Source organism: Physeter macrocephalus, chromosome 4, assembly GCF_002837175.3.
Source record: "Physeter macrocephalus isolate SW-GA chromosome 4, ASM283717v5, whole genome shotgun sequence".
Classification (NCBI taxonomy): Eukaryota; Metazoa; Chordata; class Mammalia; order Artiodactyla; family Physeteridae; genus Physeter; species Physeter macrocephalus.
The window spans coordinates 85,227,036-85,245,265 of NC_041217.1; the positions used below are offsets into that span (position 1 = coordinate 85,227,036).

Here is an 18,230-nt window from a genome sequence, read left to right on the forward strand (position 1 = left end):
GGACGCGCAGGCCCAGCGGCCACGGCTCACGGGCCCAGCCGCTCCGCGGCATGTGGGATCCTCCCAGACCGGGGCGCGAACCCGCGTCCCCTGCATCGGCAGGCGGACGCGCAACCACTGCGCCACCAGGGAAGCCCTGTATTTTTATTTTTATAAATACTGCCCAGGCAGCTTCTGCATTGCAGGGCATGTTGCTGAAACCTTGGTTGTTTTGCAATTAACAGAAGGTTATAGATTCCCTAGCTCTCTGGCTATACCCTGAAGACAACTAAATGCAGAAAAGTAAACATGTTGAGGGGAAATAATCCTGCATTACGAAACCAAATAGAAATCATTTGAGGTATCTGTCATTTTTGGATTATCCATGAGTGTGGATAATCAAGAGTTGCTGTATTTTTATGCACAACTTAATCTGCAACTTCTAAACAACTTCTGCAGTACAATTTTGGACAACAAATTAGTTTCAGATGAGAGACTCTTGCTCCTCCTTGAAAAACATTCTTCATTTCAAATTATCCTCACTGCCAGCCATCAGGGCTGACAAGAAAGCAGAGAATTAAGCTGTTGAGACAAATCCTGGCTCTTGGTTGCCCTTCATTTGCCCATTGCAGGTCCTCTTTGCATCTTCCCCTTCAGGGGACTTCCCAAACAGGGAGGAGGAGCTGGTCCAGCATCATGGCCGGGCTCCAAGGCTTTGTGGGAGCTCTCCTTTCACCCTCCTGGTGGCCTTTGCTCCTTTGAGGACACCTCAGCCAATTCTGGAAGCAGGACCGGATTAGAGGGGGCCTCTTAGCTGCCAGGATCGAACTGGCAGCTTCTCCTCCGTGCAGAGCTCCCTGGTATGAGACCACACCAAGGGGCACAACTACCTGCCACAGTTTCCCTGAGCCAGGCAGCCAGTGGGGAATAAGGATGTTTCTCCAGGGAACAAGAAAGTGGAAGGTGCAATGGCACCCACGACAATGCCGGCTCAGTGTTAACGTCCTGTAGACCCTGTCTTACTTAATCCAGTTCTGTTACAATGCCTGGAAGAGGGTACGTGTCTTTCTGTCTTACAGATGAGGATACTGTGGCTTGGGGAGTTTACCCCTTAACTTCCTAAAGGGAAGAAAATCATATCAGAAATATCATAGAATCATCTGCAAAAGATGATGAAATGGGTTGTGTCACGTTGAAGCATTAAGTGTAATTCTATTTGTTATGCAATATTACAAAAAAGTCTCAAGATTTTTGTTAAATAAGAGAATACAAAGAGGAACGTTTTCTTTGCTGTCACTTGGCTGATAACCTTCAATACTAGCATATCTGCCTAGTTGGGGCTGTGCCCTTCTGCCCAGCTGAATTTGTTCTTTTGTAATAACAAATAATAAAAGCAAACTTACACAGCACTTACTATGTGCCTGGAACTCTTCTAAGGGCTTTTGCTTCATAACTTACTTGCTTCATGACTTATTTAGTCTCTCCTATAAGCCTATGAGGTGTGTACTATTATTGTCCCCAATTTACAGATAAGGAGTTGGCACAGAATGGTTAAATAAATTTGTTCAAGTTCTCACAGCAAATAAAAGGCAGAAGTAGGATTTGAACTTGGGCAGCGTGGTTCCAGAGTCTGTGGTTTAGTCACACCCATATAGACAGTGGTTTAGCCACACCCATATAGACTGTGGTTTAGCCACACCCATATAGACTCTTCCACACTTTGTATTGCTCAGTGCACACATTTCTCGCTCTCCTTCGGTGGTGTGACCTTTCAGCTGTGGTCTCTTGCTTTGTCCTCTGGGCCTCTGGAAATCTCGCTATGTCTGTGTCCAGCATTTCTGTCTGGGGACAGTTCTTGCCTAGATGATGGAGCTCTGTAGCACCAGGGGCCTTGGCTTTTCCTTCTCCCTGCATGGAGCCCAGTGCAGCACCTTGCAAGAACCTTGCATGTTTGCTCCTGCATTCAGGAGGAGCATTGCTTATTTCTTCATTCGCTTATTTGATAAATGGACATTGGCTGTACACTCTGTGCTGGAACTGGCCTAAGGGCTGAGAGCTGTGGAAGCAACACAAAGTCTACCCTCTCGCCTCTGCTCCACTCTCCACCAAACTCCATCCTCACCCAGGGGCGGAGACAACTGAAGATCCCAGGCAGCCTTGAAGGGAAAAGCCATGGCACCAGGGCAGCCCAGGAGAGGTGTGGGAAGGGGGGAGCAGTGCAGCCTTTGGCTGCAGTGAGGGGCTGAGAGTCCTGAGGTGTCCCCAGGCTGCAGGGGGCTTCAGATAGCAGTTCTCAGGTCTCTTCAGCCTCAATTCTGGCTAGACTATGTGCTCCTAGAGAGTGGGCTTCAAATCTGAATTGTTTCTGGGTCCTCCACTGTGCCTGTCACAAAGCAAAGCATTAGTAACTGCATTTTTATCTGAGTGAAGCTGCCCCTTGGTTATTGTTTGGTGCTGGTTACAAGGTCAAGAGCTCAGGATTTCTCAGGGAGGCTTGGGGCTTGTCTCAGCCAGGGTGCCTCAAAGAAAATGAGTTCATCCCAGGTGGTTCCAATGACGAGACCTCAATGAAGGGAGGGCTTACAGAGGTGAGGACAGAGTGAAGGGAAGAAACAAAGAGTGGTGAGGCACCCAGGGCCTAGCCACACTAGCCTTCAGGCTGGGAGGGAAGGGTGCCCCAGAGGAACTGTGTAAAGGGGGCCGCCCTGCAGGAGCTACAGTGGTGGATGGTGAGAGCCAGAGACGACCCTGAAGCAGGCAGGGCGTGGGGAAGAAGGGCCCCACCTTTCTCTCCTCCCTCCCTCTGAACTCTGCCAGTGCCTCCCATTGGCAACCCCTACTGGAAGCAGCAAGGGAGCCTGGATGACACAGCCTCCTGGGGTTAGTCAGCCTTCAGAAGAGTGGAGAACGGATGGGGAACATATGCAGCTGTAATGTAAGCAGAGCACGGCCCTTCCTGTCCCTGCTGCCCACCCCTGCTGGCAAGGGACCTTAGCCTCTCCTCCGTAGCATGTGATTCTGGTGCCCATGGGAGCAGTCAGAGCCTGGGGCTCAGCCTGATGTGGGGGGAATCAATCTCTCTCCCTCCCCCCTCCCCCATCCCTCCCCCTCCCTCCTCCCTCCTCTCCTCTCTTTCCCAATTTATGCTCCAAATTTTAGAGGCCCCAGGTTCTAGGCATCTGGCACTTCTTCTTTCTTTTCCTTCCCAGCCTTTCCATCCCTCCTACTAACCCACTGGAAGAATTCTAGCAGCTGGGCCAGCCTAGAGCCAATGGTTGAGACCGGGTGAGAGCTGCTGCAAGCCGGATGTGTGTCTGGGGGTGGCTGTGTGACCTCTTTGGTCAGGCTCTGCTGCTCAGCCTCCCCACTCCCCCAAACCAAGGCCATAAACCTTCTCTGGGAGGCACACAGCCACCGCTCAGCGCCCGGCCTCCTGGCCCCTCCTCTCCCCTGTGAGCAGGAAGAAAACAGGTAGTCCTATTTGTCTACAGATTTTGCTCAAGGAGATTTTTCTGAGGCCAGGGTGGGGTTAGAGTAGGACAACAGCCTAGATGGCTCTGCAGCCTGGGAAGAAGTTGAGCAAAGACCCCTGTTTTCCAATGGCCAGCTCAGTGACGTTTCAATTGCTTCATTCATTTACTTAGTAAATGTTTTGGGGGCACCTACTATATGCCTGGCACTGTGCTAAGATGGCTATTGCTTGTGACCAGTATGCTGGAAGATATACCCAACAACCCTCCCTTTGAGGAATTATGGCTTTCCCATCCCATGGGGTCCTAAGGGGGCTGTCAATCACGATGTCCTTCTTCCCGACATTGGCACGTGACACAGCCGACCAATCAGAGTACCCCATCTGCCTTGTGCAGCGATTCACCTAGATGTGGGTGTGAAACCCTACAAGTTATCAGTGGATTTTTCCCCGATTGTCCCCTCCCACCCCCAAACCTGCTTTTCTTAGCCTTTTCTATCTCAGTTAATGACAATTCCATCGTTCCTTGTTGCTCAGGCAAGAAATCTTGGAGTCATTCTTGACACTTTTCTTTCTGTCAATTCACATATGATTCATCGGGAAGTCATGTTGGCTCCATTTCAAAATTTGTTCTAAATCTTATCACTAATTCCACTCTAGTCGAAGTCACCAGCATCTCTCTCCCATGTTATCACAGTAGTCTCCTAATTGGTCTCCTCGTTTCAATTCATGCCTCCTGTAGTCTGTTCTCAACACAGCAGCCAGCATGAGACTTTTAAAATGTAAGTCGGATTACGTCATTTCTCTGCCCCAAACCTTTCAGTGACAACCTATTTCTTTCTTTGTAAAACTGTATATAAAATGTCCCCCACAACCCTTGCATGACAATCCATTTTTCTCTCTCTCTACAAGGCTGTACATAAAATGTCTCTTCCCTCTGTCATTTCTCTGACCTTATTTCCTCTATTTCCCTCTTTCTCACACTGCTCTAGTCACGCTGGTCTCTCTTCTGTCATGCATCATGTCAGGCACACTCCCACCTCAGGGCCTTTGCACAGGCTGTTCCCTTTGCCTGACATGCTCTTCCTTCAGATACCCATCTTGTTCACTCTCTTGCCTCCTTCAGCTCTCTGCTCAAGTGCCACTTTCTCAGTGAGGCCTTCTCTGCCCCTACTTCCAATTTAATAACATACTGCCTGGCACTCCTATCCCCCTTCTGTTGTATTTTCTCTGCAATCATCGCCCTGTTACATACTATTTACTTCACCTACTTCTCTTGTTTTTTATCTGTTCCCCATCCTGCCTCCAAGAGAGTGTCTATTCCATAGGGCATGAGATTTACATTTGTTTTGTTTACGGCTGTATCCTTGAGCCTGACCATATAGATGCTCCCTACATCCTTGTTGAATGAATGTATGGACTTCGTGTATTGGCCTTGGGAGAGGGGGCCTCCCCCCGTTCTGCATGATTGGCCCTCAGAATGCAGGCTTGGGCTATTCTCTCTCCCACCTCATGGACAAAACCTCGCTGAAAGTATGGCTTACAGATAGAAGGGGCAGAGACGGAGACCCCCAAGTCCTGAGGACACTGAGTCCCTGGATACAGCCACGTCTCCGCCGGGCCCAGTCCATTCTCTCCACTGGGCTTCCCAGTCGTCCCGGAACCTCCCCTTTGACTCAGCTGGCTTGAGATATGATTGATCATTTGCAACAGAATGAACCCTAGACAAGAAAGCCTGGCGCTTGGGAACTGTGCTGTTTTGGCTAAGTACTAGCATCAGGTGCTTGGAAGGGGAGGCTAGTCATAGAGGTGAGGGCTGGGATTGATCTGCTGAGTTCACCCCAGATAGGCAGGGAAGAGTATTCCGCTAGGAAAGAAATCCCTCTGAGAGCAGGAGCCGAATTTTCCCAGTTCTGCCCTTTGCAAATCTACCGAAGGCAGACCTCCTCCACCTGGGATTCAGAGACACACGGGAAAGAAAATTAAGACTGATAGTCCCCACCTTATTCCAGCCCCTTTGGCTTTCTTACTATGAGTGGCAGCAGGAAGCGGTGCCCTGGGCTCTTGAAGGATCTTTAATCATGGTGTCTGAAATCCTAGGCCAGAATCTTGGCTCTGCCATTTACCTTGGGCAAGTCACCAAGTCCCCTTGGCTTCAGTTTCCTCATCTGTGAAGTGAACAGTTTGAAATAAATTACTCCCAAATTTCCTTTCAGCATGATGTTCAGTGGAGGGAGTAGTATGTTACGGCTAAGTATGCAGGCTCTGGGGTCACACTGCCTGAGGGCAGTTCTATATTACTTACTGCATGCCTGACCTCTGAGCCTCAGTTTGCTCAGATTAAAATGGGATTCATAAGGAATTCCCTGGCAGTCCAGTGGTTAGGACTTGGTGTTTTCACTGCTGGGGCCTGGATTCAATCCCCTGTTGGGGAACTAAGATCCTGCATGGCTCGTGGTGTGGCCAAAAAAAAAAAAAAATTCATAATAGTACCTACCTCATGGGAGTGGCTGTGAAAATTAAATTATTAGAACACATAGAGGGCTCAGAATTGTGTTAGGCACATAGTAAGTCCTCAAAAATATTAGCTATTATATTATTATTCTTTGCTGTTACTATTATTGAGAGGATTTTTCCCAGATCCTGGAGTGCTTTCTGCTCCCATCTCTAAGAGTGACCCTCTTCAAAGGCAGGGCTCTCCCCCAGGGCTCGCAGCCACCTGTTTGTACCTGAATAATGACCACTCTCTCCCTCTCCTTGCACATAGTGGAGGCAGCACCAAGATGGCCCCTTCTGCTGAAAGCTGGGGCTGGTATCACTCACTTAATTTGGAGAATTTCCATAGCACTTTTAGCATATTTTGCTTGGGTTAGCTTATTTACACCAGCCATACGTCTTACCACTGTCATAAATTTTTATTCTTATGGACATGTCTAAACTTATGGGTTGAAATAACATAATTTACATGCTGTTTAGTGTGCAGATTGGGTTAATCCACTTCTATAAATTCACCACCAGGCCTGTGCAGCCACCCTCTCCCTCCAGGACCTCAACCTGATTTGAATATCACACTCTATTGTGTGGAGGTGCAGTGTGAGATGCTTGGGTCAAGAGCAGCTCCTGGACCCTGAGCACTGGCCTGACTGTCTGTGCCTGCAGCCCAGGGCGTGGCACACAGCTTCCCCCAGCAGAGGACTTCTTCCCCACTTGTCGCTCCCACAGACCCTCCAGCTGAAGATTGAGAAACCACTAGGAAGCAGATGAACTCTTTTCTGTCTTAGGCTGCGTCCTGAGATAAGGATGTCAGTGTATGAGTCCAGGGAGTGGGAAGCACAGGTGGGTACAGACGGGAAGGAAGCAGAGGCAAGGTGTTATTGAACAGGTGACCCCGCTGTGGACAAGCGGGCTCAGTGGTCTGAGAGATGGTTGTAAAGAGGCCTCAGACTTGTCCCCCCGAAGGCGGAGGAAGCTGGGGCGCTGATTCCCTGGCTCCCTGCTGGCATTGGCTAAGGCCTGCTCTTAGAGGCAACAATGCCCCATGTGCAGGCCAGAGAGGACTTCGGGCGAGGGCAGCCAGCACTCACAGAAGGACATCGCTGACTTTCACCTGAATAAAGAATGCTGAGGGGCTATGGGTTGGGTGCTTTGTTCACAGCCTCTCTTTTCTGTTTTCAGTCCTGGTTCTGTCACCTTGGTCTCACCTCCCTTACATTCCCTCAGGGAGGCCTTTCCTAATGGCCTGTTGGGAACAACACCCTCTCATGTTCTATTCCCTTCCCCTATTTTTCTTCCTTATCGCACTATCACTACCTAATATATTATGTATCTGGGTTTTTTTCTTGTCTGAATCATTTCAGTGTGGGAAAAGGCAGTAGACAAACAAATATTTAATATATCAGGCAGTCATGAGGACAACAGAGAAAATTCAAGCAGAGGAAGAAGACTTAGGAACGTCATATGGGGACGGGTTGCAATTTTATCTGGGGGGTTGTGTGTATCAAGGTGGTCCTCTTCAATGAGATGTCATGGAGCTGAGGTAGACCTTTAGGAAGTGAAGGAATGAGTCATGTGGGAGAGCTTTCCAGGCAGAGGAAACAACAGGTACAAAGGTCCTGAGGCCAAAGGATGTTTGGCTTCTTTGAGGCCAACATTGTGGGAGTGCAGTGCTTGAAGGGGAGAGGAAGAAGGTGAGGTCAGTCAGGTAATGGGGAAGTCTGACAGACTTGTAATTCTAGATTAGGACTTGGGATTTTACTCTGTGTATTAGGGTTCTCCAGAACCAATGGGATATTTGTTTGTTTATTATAAGAAATTAGCTCATGCTATTATGGAGGATGAGAAGTCCCAAGATCTGCTGTTGGCAACTTGGAGACCCAGGTGTAGGTTCCAGACTGTGAGGCCACAGGCTCAAGACCCAGGAAGAACCAGTGTTTCAGTTGGAGTCTGAAGTCAGGAAAAGACTGATGTCCCAGTGTAAGCAATCAGGCTGGAGTCCCCTTGGCCTTTTTGTTCTTTTCAGGCCTTTAAGGGATTGGATGAGGCCCACCAACACTAGGGAGGGAAATCTGATTTACTTAGTCTACTGATTCAAATGTTAATCTCATCCAGAAACACCCCAAACAGATACAACAAAAATAATGTTTGACTGAATGTCCTGTCTCTCTGTGGCTCAGTGAAGTTGACCCAAAATTAACCATCACACTCCAGGTGAGATGGGGAGACATTGAAAGTTTTAGTCTGATATGAAAGACATGTTTTTAAAAGATCCTCTGGCTGCTATGTGGAGAAAAGTCTGCAAAAGGCAAGAGTGAATTAGAGAGACTATTTCAGAGGCTATTGCAATAATCTAGGCAAGAGATGGTGGTAGCTTGGACCAGGATGATACTAGGTGGAGGTGGTGAGAAATGGTTAGATTCTGGATATATTTTGAAGGGAATACCCATAGGACTCACTGACTCACTGGTAGGTTGGAATGTGGGATGTGACAGGAGAGGCACCAGAATGATCCCAAGGTCTTGGGCCTGAGCAATCAGAAGGTAGGAATTTCCATTAATTGAGTGGAGGAAGATTACTGGAACAGCTGGTTTGATCAGGATAAATTAGGTGTTAGCGTTTGGACACGCCAAGTTCAGAATGTCTATTTACATCTAGGCAGAAATGTAGAATAGGCCATTGGATATATTTGACTGGAATTCTGGGATAAAATTTTGTTCAGTTTGGTTCTCAAAAAATACTCGTTGACTGAATGGACTGTATGACGGAATGTAAACATTCCGTTACTCCACTCCCTGATTCTGATTCATTTGATCTGGGGTAGGCCTGTGCATTGGTAGTTTTAAAAGATCCTCACATGATTCAAAAGCATATCCAGAAGTAGAGAACTATTTTTCTATGCTCCACCTTAACTGTTTGCTGGGGCTTAAAAAAAAAGTCAACTCTTTTGTCAAAGCCCCAAGGAATATACTGAAGTCATAGGCAGAAATATTTGAAAAATACCAGCAATTGGAAGAAGAAAAGCTCTATGTAAAAAGATATTTGGCATAATATTATATTTAATAGTTGTAATTTAGAAACAACAAAATGGAATATTATGCAGCCAGAATCGATGATTTTGTAGACAGTATAGTAACTTGGAAAAATGCTTATGAGAAATGGTTAAGTAAAAAAAGCAGAATGTCAAATTGTGTCTATATTATGAGTGCAACTATGTAAAATTATGCATGCATATAAATAAAGCACTGTACAGGAACAAAGAAAAATGAAAGCGGTTGATTCGTTAGTTTAATAGGATAGTGGAGGTTGCTTCTTTCTCTTTTGAATTATTTCTTTATTGTTGCAGTAAGTAACAGAAATAAAGAAATGGCAATGTTGCTCCAAGCACACAGCCAGATTCCTTGCCTCCAGGGAGAGGATTTTTTAGAGCCTAAAATTCCTTAGGCTTTTTTCCCTTACCATCTCTGTGACACTGGGATCAACTTCTGGACTCGTTGGAGAATCTCTTCTTTGCCTATTAAGTGCCTAATGTATGCCAGCACAATGCTATTACTGGGGCCAGGGGATACATAAATCAATCATTGCTCTGCGAGAGCTCACTATAAAGAGGGAGAGATTAACATTACAAGCAAACATTACAATAATTGTAAGACAATGCCATGAGCATGATAATAGGGTTATGAACAAAATTCTGTGTAAGAGTCGGTAAATTTGCTCCAAGGGAATCTGGGAAGGTAGAAAAGAGGATGTGACATTTGATCTTGGTCTTGAAGGATAAGTAGGAGCTCGCCAGGTAGAAAATGGATAGGTGTAGGATGGGGTGGGGAGGAAATGGCATTCCAAACAGAGCGTATAAGAGCAAAGAGTTATAAAGGTCATGGAGTGCTTAGAAAATAGTTAGATTAGGATGGAATACATTCACTTATTAATTTACTCAGCAAGTGACTTTTGTGTCTCAGAAATTGGGCTCAATATTGGGGAGACCAAGAATTAACCTTGTCTATGCCTTAAATACTGATCATAATAATAGCAGATATTTTTTGAGTGTTTAATATTCATTAACTCATGTATTCCTCCTAAGAGTTGCATTTCCATTTACAAATGATGAAATTGCAAATTAGAGTTTCAAGGACACACATTTACCATGCAGTGGAGCTCCTAGAGCTTACAATCCAGTGGAGGAAACAGACAAGGAGACAAATGATCACAAAGTGCTAAGTCTATGATGGAGGTCAAGGTAGAGTTTTTGGAGAAGGTGACTTAAGCTGAGTCCTGGCAGAGGAGTAGGCATTAGACATGGAAAGCGTAGGTGTGAGGTAGAAAGAGAGGGGCTCTATGGTGATGATGGATGATAGAGCTGGTGAGATTGGTTGACGCCACTTCATGAAAAGTCCTTGAATGTCCTGCTACAGAGTTGAGACTTTATTCTATAAGCAATGGTGAATTAACAAGGCCTTTTTCTCCTTTTAATCTGAGACTGAGTCATTTGGGCAATGATTCAACCACACCAACCGTGAACTCTCAATGACTTGGGCTAATGAGGAGAAGAATGGCATGGATAGTCTAAAAATAATGGATGATTGTGAAGGATTTCAGCCTGCTCGTGGAGTGTGCCAGGTCATGATTTGCTACAGTGGAGGAGCAGCCTATATGCTTCATTCGTTAAAGATTATACTCTGGCTGATGTCAAATCTGCTGTTTTTGAGAGCACCTGTGGCCATCATGCCAGTCTCAGTATCACAGGGGGCTGGGGAAAGAAACTTCCTTCTGGCCAAGAGTAGCAGAATAAAAATGTAACTGAGCCCAGATATGCTAGGGTCTTCCACCACCATATCTCTAAGACATCAACAGGACCTGGAAAGGTGGCAGTGAGCTTGCTGTCCCCCCAGGGGCTGAGGTTGCTAGGATGGCTGGAGCAGAGAGAAACTTGAAGGTTTTAGGAAAGCTCTGCCTTCAGAATGCAGGGTGCAGAGTGATTAACACTGAGAGCTGCACAGAATAGCCCACTGAAAAAAGTATAAAAATTGGAGCAGCACAGGAAACATTGACCCTATAGACCACGTGCCTACAGAGAGGATTTCTTTTCACATTTTTATTGTGATAATGCAGAGACATTCTGGGAGTAGAATCCATGGGGCCATCAAGTCTATGTTCAGGTGGCTGTAAGGGAAGGGGTTTTGACCCTGCTCTAAGAAAGCTGTCCTGGGGCTCAGGCAGAGAGCACGTTACTGTTAGAACCCTCAGTAGTTAAGAGAAAGTTCTTGGTTGAATTGGGAAAGGGACTATAAATAACTGTAATATCCTGAACTACCTGTGCCCCCTTCTGTACGGGATACAGTCCTGGATACAGAGCCCCAGGAGACTTGATGTCAAGACCCAGCTCTGCCGCTAACTTCGGCAAGTCACGTCATCTCTCTACACCTGTTTCCTTCACTGTGAAATGAGAGGGTTAGACCAGATGATAGCTAAACCTCCTCCAGCCTCATTTGTCTCCCACTTGTGGATGGCATTTTATGGATAGAGAAATCAAAGACTTGATAAAGACTGCAAAAGTGCAAATTTGCTCATAACACAGAAAGTTTCAGAGAGCTGGTCAGTACCAAGGTATGTTGGAGTGGTCTGCCCTGGGTGCAAGGAAAAATGAGGTGCATTGTCTGTGGAGAATTTTAAAACAATAATGAAACCAAGGAAAAGTCAGTCTGCTTTTTATTATCACCATGCATTGATAATTCCAAGTGATGTCAGTGATAAAATGCTCCTCCTCACCTGGGCGGACCACTCCCACCATGTCCCCTCCTTGGTATGCCACTGTTTATCTGTACAATTCTTTTTCTATTCAGTGCTCTTTCAATTCCTCTGATTGCATAGGGAGAGAATCTCTCCAAGGTGTTAACTCTTTCACTACCACCTCTTAGTATTGATTTGTGTCCAATAAAGAAGAGTGAGGAGTTACTTTGAGTCGTTTTGTAGCAAGGAGGGGGTGCTACAGCTATGGACTGGAGTGTCACCAAGGAAACAGGGACAATAAAAATAGAGAGACCAGAACAAGGAGTGAGGTGTGGAATGGGTTGGGTGGGTGGCTTAAGAAGTCAAGTCCTGAGCACATGGCCTGTGGACAAGGTGGGGACAGCTCGCTGAAGGCCCAGGTCAGGCTGGATGTGTGGTACCTGAGGACAAAGCCCACCTGCATCTCAGTTCTGATTTCTCAGATCCCGGCACTTCGACCCTTTCCTGAGGCTTCTCCTGGCCGCACCTCAGATCGATTTCTTAACATGATCTGCTCCGCACGCTTCAAGTAACACCACCCACCATCCTTCTTTGGACTGGTGTCCCCCCTGACCTGTACTGGGTGTCTAGAATATGAAGGGACTTTGCCACCCTTCTGGGACTTGCGTATCCTGTATGACGTGTTCCTTCTGCAGGCTTGGTCCCTTGGTGCCAAAACTTCTACATGATGGCACTGCTTCAGGGTGTGTCCACACTGTCCCAGGAGCCATTCTTTTTTAAAAAAATTTTTTAAATTGAAGTATTGTTGATTTACAATGTTGTATTATTTTTAGGTATACAGCAAAGTGATTCAGCATTTAAAGTGGCAGCTAGATGTCATAAATTGTTTTTTAAATTATGATTATCTTATGATTCTAAAACAGTATATATTTAATACACACAAGTGACTTTAAAGTAGTAGTAAAATATGTTACAAAATAGAGTATTACCGATCCTTCCAAGGTCTCGCTGTGTACCCCTGCTGGTTCACATTCTTCTCCTGTCTTCAGAGGTGACTCCAACCTGAATTTCATCGCTATTGCATGTATTCCCAAACAATATATTGTTTAATTTCACCTGTTTTAAATATTGTACCAATTTGGAATCATTCTCTTTGTAATTTTCTGTGAATTGCTTTTTTCTTTTTCTTTCTTTTTTTACATTTTGAAAATGCTTTTTTCAGTTAAACATTATATTGCTGAGCTGCATCTTGTTGATGTGTTCTAGAATTCATGTTCATAGTCATTTAATATTCCATTGCATGAATATATCACAGGCTACTTATTCATTTTCCTAATTGAACCTTTGGGAGTATTTCCATTATTTTCCTTTTTTGCTATTACAAACAATGCTTACGTGAGCATTCTTGTACCTTCTCCTGTGTGTATGGGCAAGTTTCTCTATGATAAATCCCACAGTGTGCGTATTGCTGGGTCATAGAGGGATGTATATCATTGACTTTACTAGAAAACAGTTTTCCAGACTGGTTGTACCAATTTACACTCCCACCGCTATTGGCATACTAACCAACACTTATAATTTCAGAACTTTTATTTTTTACACCCTGATGGGTGTGAAACATCTCATTTCAGCTTTTACTTGCATTTCCTGGATTTGCCACCTTCACCCCCATTCTTCCAGTCTTCTCCAGATGCATGGCCTGGGAAACAGAGGTTACTATTGAATTTAAAGTTAATATCATGTGAGTTTCTAAATAACCTTTGTAACTGAAAGAATGAAAACCAGCTATATAATTCTCTCTTCTTTGTTATAGGCAACTCTGGCTAACTTCAATGGAAAAGGAATTTTGGGGTGGAATATCAAGGTAAACACAGTACTTACAGGAAGGCTGGAAGACCAGGCTCAGGGAAAGAACCAGAAACCAGGAAGACCAACAGGAAGCCCAGGTCCACAAGCCCTGTCTGGTTATGAATCACCACTGTTTACATAGTGGTGCCAGGGAACATATAAAGGTAATACTATTGAATGCTGCTGCCTTCAACTGAGTGGTGTTCCAACAACTCAATTTCTTTTCTATTTTATGCCAGAGAATTTTGGCATATCAATTTCCTTTATTATAGACCACTGTAGAGTGCAGATTTCAGTCAATCCAGCAGATTGTTAGAGGCATTCCTAACTACCGAAGCTAATGCATTAAATACAGAATCACAGCTAAGTATACCAGTATTGATAAATTCTGCCTTATTCAAAGTTATAGACCATCCTCCCTGGAATTCACTCCCATACATTTTTCCTGGGTTTCCAATAATATAAATGAACAGAAACATGCAAGTCTTTTGGTATGTACAAGCTATAATAGGCTCTTGTTTGCGACTTTTACTGAGGTGTGATTATAGTTATGAATCTGGAAACAATTATAAGAATATTGAATACAAGAATAAGAATATTGAATACAAGAATAAGAATCCCTTGAAAGGCAACTTCCTCAGGTGAGGTTATTACAAGTGTTGGCTGGTCTCCCTGGGCAAGGCAGAAGTAACTCATTTTGTTAGCAAGGGTGGCTCAGGTGTAGGAGTGGTTTAGTTTCTTAGATTCTTCCAAGTCCACCAAAATGTTTCCATTCAAAGTCTCAAGTTCTACTCCTTCATAGTCAAGTCCTAATTTTCACATAGGAGAATTGGTGAAGCTATGAATTAAACTTGTATTGTAATTCTGCAACATATACACTGACATTTGGAATTTTATTTTCAGCCATATCTGCTCTGTGGCTACAAGAATTTAGAGAAAATTTTAGCAGTGCCATAGAAATTCTCTTGTTCTCTTTCAGCTTTATGCTGGAAGTTAAAATCTTTAAATTTACCATTTTCTCTGTGTAAACTCTCCAGTGTGGTCAGAAATAGCTATCCTACCTCAGTCTCTATAAGTCATCATCATTGTCATAACTGTCAAGTGCAGCCTCCTGGCCTTCAGAAGCCTGCATGTTAATAAGCACTGCATTCCAAACAACCATGGGTGATGATCTGAGAACTTGTAATGGCACTACAAGACATGGATTTAGAGTATCCCATTTTCCACTTGTAAGAGATTATTACTGCACTTAAACTCAAACAGGCCAGCAACTCAATTCCAGAACCACATTACTGAAGTTCTCTTTCTAGGAGCATTCCTGATATTGTACTGTATCTATCAGGGTCTTGTCAGAAATAAAGAAACCACTCTAGGTATTTTGAATAAAGGGAATTTAATATAGGGAATTGGTTGTACATTTGTCAAAGGTGCAAAAGGAAAAGTAGAGGTCCTGGAGGAGTAAAGAGGAAGAAAGGGTGATACCTATGGATTAGAAGCTGCTAAGGTCCCTGAGTTGAAACCCATTACAGCACCTGCTGCAGTGCTATTGGAGAAGCTATCTCATTTGGTTCTGGATCCATCAAAAGGTGCTGTCTTGACCAGGATTGGAACTAGAAAAAAAGATGGTGCTTTGGCCTAGGCTTCAGGAGTTAAAAATCTCCCTACATTTGCTGTCCCTACAACAACCAACAACTGCCACACTGTTGGAGACCAAAGCAAGAAACTTCTAGCTTTGACCTTTCTGATTTTCCAATAGTAATTTTAGATTCCCAGTAGCAGGCTCTAAAAGAAAGCCAGCTGGCAATGGAAGCTGGGAAATATGGTTTGCAGACTTCAAGCACCAGCAGTATAGAGAACAGTATAAGAGGGCAAACATGGGGTTGAGAAAGATGAGTAAATCAATGGCACATATGGTCATGAGGGAGACTGGCCTGTAATTTTCATTCTTATGCTAAATTTGTTAGTTTCTTTTAAACATTTTATTACTGATAATTTTGAAATGTACAAATTAGAATAATTTAATGAATTCTCATGCTTCTATCAACTAGTAGGCAATGATCAGCTCATAAGTCATCTTGTTTCACTTATATACCCCACTAACCTCCCCCTTTATTTTGAAGCACATCCCAAACATCAATCATATCATTTAATAATACTTTAATACCATCAAAATCCAGTAAGTATTTAGATATCTAACTTTCTTTCAATGCCCTCCCTCTCAACACTTTGTATGGGTCAGGATTCCAATTAAATCCATACATTACTACTAGTTGAAATGTCTTTAAGTTTCTTTTTAGTTTATATTTTCTCCTCCTTTCTGCACCTCCACCCCAAGAAATTTATGTGTCTAAGGAGCTGGGTTGTTTGTCATATAGAGTTCATCATAGTCTGAATTTTAATGATTGAATCCTCATGGTATAATTTAACATGTTTTTCTATCCTTATATTACCAGGAAATTGGTAGATGGGTATAGATTTGATTACATTTAGATTTTATATCTTTGGGAAGACTGTCATGGGTTTTAAAATTCATTATTATATTTTAAAATTTATCTTTTGCTTTATAACTTAACTGTACTGTGCCCAGAGAGCGCTGTCTATATGTATCAATTCTCTGAACATTTTGAGGCTTGCTTTATGGTCACATATACAGTAAATTTCCATCGGTGTTTAATGATTGTATAGCGCAGTGGTTGAGAATCTGCCTGCCAATGCAGAGGATGAGGTTTCGATCCCTGGTCCCGGAAGATCCCACATGCTGTGGAGCAACTAAGCCCATGCACCACAACTACCAAGCCTGTGCTCTAGAGCCTGCGAGCCACAACTACTGAGCCTGCACACCACAACTACTGAAGCCCGTAGAGCCCATGCTCCACAACAAGAGAAGCCACCGCAATGAAAAGCCCGTGCACTGCAATGAAGAGAAGCCCCTGCTTGCTGCAACTAGAGAAAGCCTGTGTGCAGCAACGAAAACCCAACGCAGCCAAAAATAAAAATAAATAAAATAAAATAAATTAAAAAAATAAAAGAATCCATGTTATCCAAATGTTGAGTGAAATATTCTATTAGCTATTTATTAGATGAAGCTTGTAAATTATGTTGTTTGCTGATTTTTGGCTGTTCTATCAATTTTTTGAGAAGATCATGTTAAAAATCTCTAATTATAATAATGAATTAGTAAATTCCTCCTTAAAACTCTTACAATATTTGCTTTATGTATTTTGAGCTATGTTTTCAGTGCCTACAAGATTAGATTTGTAATGCTTTCCTGGTGAATAAGACGTTATTATTATACAGCAACTGTACCTACTTCTTCCATGTCCTTTTATATTTCAGTTACATCTCTATTCAAAAGAATATAACTAGATTCTTAAAAAATTGGGTATGATAGTCTTTGTTTATTCCATTTACATTTGATGTGATGAATGATATATTTTAATTTACTTCTGCCTTCTAGTTTTGCTTCCTATTTGTTCAGCTTTTTAAAGATTTCTTTATCAGATTACGGAAATTCTTTTCTATTCTTAGTTTGCTGTGAGTTTTTATCTTGAATTGAAGTTAAATTTTTTTTCAGGGTATGCGGGCCTCCCTCTGCTGCGGCCTTTCCCGTTGCGGAGGACAGGCTCCGGACGCGCAGGCTCAGCGGCCATGGCTCACGGGCCCAGCCGCTCCGCGGCATGTGGGATCCTCCCATACCGGGGCGCGAACCCGGTTCCCCTGCATCGGCAGGCGGACGCGCAACCGCTGCGCCACCAGGGAAGCCCCCAGGCTTTTTTTAAATCTACTGACATGAGCCTATTATTTTCTTCATTAATCTGTTAATGTGGTGAATTGACAGATTGATTTTCCTATGTTAAGCCAGTTTTGCATTCTTGAAACAAACCCAACTTTGTCATGACTGTTCACTTTTAAAATTTATTTTTGCCTTCTTTTTCTCTCCCTTCTCTTGTTCAGAGGTTTATTAACTCTTTAAAAACAAAACAAAACAACAACTTTGGCTTAGTTTATTCTATTTTATGTTTTTATTCTATTTTATTAATTTTGGTTCAAACCTTTACTATTTCATTTTTTTTCCATTCTTTGGGTTAATGTTAAAAAAAAGGATTTAAAAAACTTCTTGTGGTGGATATTTAACTCATTAATTTTCAGCCTTTCTTGTTTTCTAAACTTCTTTGTAGGTGTTGCTTTAGCTGTATCTTGTAAATTTTGACACATGGTATTTTCACTACCATGAATATTAGAATATTTTCCGAATTTCTATTATAATTTTCTTCTTTGACCTACAGACTATTTAGAAGTATATTGCTTAATTTCTAAACATAGTGATTTACCATGCTCACTACTGATATCTAGCTTAATTGCACTGTGATCACAAGACATACTCTGTATTATTTTAATGTTTTGAAATTTTTGAAACTTAATTTACAGTCATTATATATTCTTGTGCTTTTGTAACTCTTCCATGTGTGCTTTAAAAGATTCTGTATTATGCAGTTATTGAATATAGTGTTCTGGATATGTCAGCTAAGTCAAGTTTGTTGATCTTACTATTAAAATATTTTACAGCTTTACTGAATTTATTTGTTCAATCAATTATGGAGAGAGGAATGCTAAAATATACCATTATGATATGATTTGTCTTCTTCTTTTGTAGTTTTGTGAATATTTGCATTCTGTATTTTGAGACTATATTGTTAGAAACACACAAATTTAG

The 18,230-nt window shown here is 43.1% G+C and overlaps 1 long non-coding RNA gene across 1 annotated transcript in view; it reads left to right on the forward strand.

Annotated features, from left to right (window-relative positions):
- LOC114486012 (uncharacterized) overlaps nt 1-16,530 on the forward strand; it is a 163,309-nt gene extending 146,779 nt beyond the window's left edge. Inside the window, exons 3-4 of the long non-coding RNA XR_008617162.1 lie at nt 13,482-13,680; nt 16,202-16,530. This is a non-coding gene — a long non-coding RNA (uncharacterized lncRNA). The remainder of the gene's footprint in view (nt 1-13,481; nt 13,681-16,201) is intronic.
- The last annotated feature ends 1,700 nt before the right edge of the window (nt 16,531-18,230 follow it).